The sequence below is a fragment of the Vipera berus genome (assembly GCF_964194415.1).
Source record: "Vipera berus genome assembly, chromosome: Z".
NCBI lineage: Eukaryota > Metazoa > Chordata > Lepidosauria > Squamata > Viperidae > Vipera > Vipera berus.
In genome coordinates, this window is record NC_138205.1 from 130,735,628 (window position 1) to 130,740,022 (window position 4,395).

Sequence of the window (4,395 nt, forward strand, 5' to 3'; positions counted from 1 at the left end):
CTCCGGTGTTTGGTCATTCTCTCACTTTTCTTTGCCAGTTTGTTCTAGAATTTAGATGGAGGTACCGAAAATGCTTTAGAAATGAGCAGGCTTGTGCAGGTAGTCCTCGACTTAGGACCTTTCGCTTAGCGACTGTTCCAAGTTACAACGGCCCTGGGGAAAAAAAGGATCATTTTTCACACGCCCCGTTGCACCCTCGGGTGATCAAAATTCGGACGCTTGGCAGCTGACTCGTATTTACGACGGTCACTGTTCCTGGAGTCACGTGATTCCCTCTTTTGCGACCTTCAGACCAGCAAAGTCGACGGGGAAAGCCAGATTCACTTCACAACCGTATTTCTAATTTCACAACTGCGGTGATTCCCTTAACAACTGGAGCAAGAAACGATGTAAAACGGGGTGAAATTCACACTACCTCACTTAGCCACAAGAATTTGGGGGCTCAGTTGTCGTAATTCTAGGACTAGCTGTAGATTCACAAGAGCCTAAGGGTACGTGCGAACGAGCTTGGGAGAGGGAAGGACGATCAAAATTGCAAGATTCGATTAATGTACGCTTACCATTAAGATCAGACCTGGGCATTTTATGGATCTCTTTATTTCGAATTCTTTATTGGCCAAGTGTGATTAGACACACAAGGAATTTGTCTCCGTTGCATCGGCTCTCAGTGTATGTACAAGTAACAAGTGTTCAGTCACGATCATAATGATAGATATCCTTCCAGCCCTTTGTGGATCGCTTTTATTTTGAAGTTGACTCCTGGTTTTGCTTTTTTTTAAAAAAAAATGTTTGTGTGTATAACTTACACAAAATTCAGGTATTTGGCAACTGACTCACATTTATGTTTGTGTTTATTGGACTTATTTACCGCCGTAGGACTCAGGGCGGTTCACAAGGAATTTAAAAGAACAATACACATTACAAAAGTTAAGAACAATTAAAATAATTAAATTTAGTCCTTGAATAAATAAAACCCCTATTAAACTCCAATTAAAACCCAATTAAATAAAATTACAAATTAAAATTCTCAGAGTCCTGGGCTCGTGTGATCCCCCTTTTTTGCAATCTCCGGACAAAGAAAACCAGCACAGAAGCCAGCTTCCCTTCACAACCGTGTTACTAACTGAACAACGGCGGGGATTACTACCTTAACAACTGGGGCAAGGACGGTCGTAAAGTCAAATTCATGGTCTCGCTTAGCAACCAACATTTGGGGCTCGATTGTAGTCGCTAAGTCAAGGACTACCGGAACGTTCACTGAAGCACTAGGAGGTCTCTGCGAATGACCTTGGGAGAGAGTGCTTACAACTTACACAAAATTCAAATATTGGCCAACTGACTCGCATTCATGATGGTCACAGTGTTCCAGCCTTACGTGGTCCCCTTTTGTGACTGAGCCTATAGCCTGGCCTAAGCCTGGCCCTGCTTCTGCTGGTCTGGCCTGGTTGCTTAGCAACCCCTGGCCTGGCCTGGCCTGGCATAATCTGGTATGGCTTGGCCTTCCCTGGCCCTGGCCCTGCTCCTGCTCTGGCCTGGTTACTTAGCAACCATTGCCCTGACTTAATCCAGGCCCTGGCCCTGTTCCTGACTCAGCTCGGCTGCTTAGCCACCAGTGTGGGCCTGGCCTGGCCTGGCCTGGTTGCTTAGCAACCAGAGATATAGCCTGGCCTGGCCTTTGCTTTGGACTTGGTCCTGTCCATGGTCCTGTTCCTCGTACTGGTCTGGCCTGGTTGCTTAGCAATCAGTGGCCTGGCCTGGACCTGGGCCTGGCTGGCCTGGCCTGGCCTGGGCCTGGGCCTGGGCCTGAGCCTGAGTCTGGCCCTGGCCCTGGCCCTGCTGAGCTGGCCTGGCCTAATCCTGGCCCTAGACCTGCCCTGGCCCTCTTCCTGGGCTGGTCAGGTTGCTTAGCAACCAATGGCCTGTGCAGGTCTCTCCCTGTCCTTGGCCCTGAACCTGGCCCTGTTCATCTTCCTGGGCCAGACTGGTTGCTTAGCAACTAGTGCCCTGGCCAGGTCTGGCCTGAGCCTAGCACTGGCCCTGCTCCTGGCCTCAGCTGGCCTGGCCTAAGCCTGGCCCTGACCCTGCTCCTAGCCTGCCTTGAAAATGGCCTTGGCCCTGTACCCATGGCCTGCCCTGGCCCTCTTTCTGGGCTAGAAAGGTTACTTAGCAACCAGGGGTGTGGCCTGACCTGGACCTGGACCTGTTCCTGGCACTGGCCCTGCTCCTGGCCTGGCTTGAAAATAGCCCTGAGCCTGGACCCATGGCCTTCCCTGGCCATCTTTCTGGGCTGGAGAGGTTGCTTAGCAACCAGTGCCCTGGCCTGTCCCTGTTCCTGACCCTGTTCCTGTTCCTATCCCGGACTGCTTCCTTACCAACCAGTGATCTGGCCTGGCATGGCCCTTGGCTTGGACTTTGTCCTAGCAGTGGTCCCGTTCTTCCAACTGGTCTAGCCAGGTTCCTTAGCAACCAGTGGCCTGACCCAGTCTACCCTGGCCTGACCTGGCTTGGCCTGGCCTGGCCTGGCCTCAACCTGGCCCTTCCCCTGCCCCTGCTGGTCTGGCCTGGTTGCTTAGCAACCGGTGACCTGTGGTGGCCTGTCCCTGGACCTGTTCCTGGCAGGGACTGGTTGCTGGGCTGGCCTAAGGCTAGCTCCTGCCCTGGCTTAACAATAGCCCTGGCCATCTTTCTGAGCTAGAGAGGTTGCTTAGCAACCAGGGTCCTGTCCTGTCCTGTCCCTGTTACTGCCTGTTCCCTGGACCTGTTCCTGTTCCAGCAACCAGTTACTGGGCTGGGCTGGCCTGTCCCTGTCGCTGTCCCAGTTCCTGTTCGTGGACCGGACTAGTTCCTCAGCAACCAGTGGCCCTGTCCTTGTCCTTGGCCCTATACCTGTTCCTGTTCGTGGCCCAGAGTGGTTGCTTAGCAACCCGCAGCCTGTGCTGCGTTGTCCCTGTTTCTGTTCCTGGCCTTGGCTGGCCCTGCCTGGCCTGGTGTGAAAATGGCCCTCATCTTGGATCCGTGGCCTCTCCCGGTCCTCTTTATGGGCTGGACAGGTTGCTTAGGAACCAGTGATCTGGCCTAGCCTGTCCCTGTGCCTTGTCCCTCTTCCTCTTCCTGTTCCTATTCCTGGCCCGCACTGATTGCTTAGCAACCAGTGGCCTGTGCTGGCCTGTCCCTGTCCCTATTCCTGTTCGTGGACTGAACTGGTTCCTAATAGAATAGAATAGAATAGAATAGAATAGAATAGAATAGAATAGAATAGAATAGAATAGAATAGAATAGAATAGAATAGAATAGAATAGAATAGAATAGAAAATATGGAATAGAATAGAATAGAATAGAATAGAATAGAATAGAATAGAATAGAATAGAATAGAAAATATGGAATAGAATAGAATAGAATAGAAAATAGAATAGAATAGAATAGAATAGAATAGAATAGAATAGAATAGAATAGAAAATATGGAATAGAATAGAATAGAATAGAATAGAATAGAATAGAATAGAATAGAATAGAATAGAATAGAATAGAATACCTGTAGAATAGAATAGAATAGAATAGAATAGAATAGAATAGAATAGAATAGAATAGAATAGAATAGAATAGAATAGAAAATATGGAATAGAATTAGAATAGAATAGAATAGAATAGAATAGAATAGAATAGAATAGAATAGAATAGAATAGAATAGAATAGAATAGAATAGAATAGAATAGAATATGGAATGGAATGGAATGGAATAGAATAGAATATGGAATGGAATAGAATAGAGAAAAGAGAGGCGAGAATAGAAAGGAGATGAGAATAGAATTTAGAATAGAAGAATAGAAGAGAGGGAGGAGAGGAGAAGAGAAGAGAATAAAGAAAAGAGAAAGAATAGAATAGAACAGAATAAAATATATGAAATGGAATGGGATTGGAATGGAATGCAATGGAACAGAACAGAATAGATTAAGCATAGAATAGAAAATACAATATGGGGAATGGAATGGAATAGAACAGGAAGAACAGAACAGAATAGAATAGAATAACAGAGTCGGAAGAGACCTTGGAGGTCATCTAGTCCAACCCCCTGCTCAGGCAGGAAACCCTCTACCACTTCAGACAAATGGTTGTCCAGTCTCTTTCGAAAAGCTTCCAGTGTTGGAGCATTCACATGTTCTGGAGGCAAATCCTACCCCACTTTCTCTCCGTCCCATCTGATGTTTTTTTTCCCTCCCCAAATCTTTTTTTTTTCCATTTCTTTTTTTTTAAATCATTTTTCATACGTAGGACCCCCCGTGGCCACGTGATCAAAAATCAGGCGCTTGGCAACCGACTCATAATTATGACGGTTGCAGTGTCCTGCGGGGTGTGTGTGTGTGTGTGTGTGTTCCCTTTTACGACCTGTTGACCAG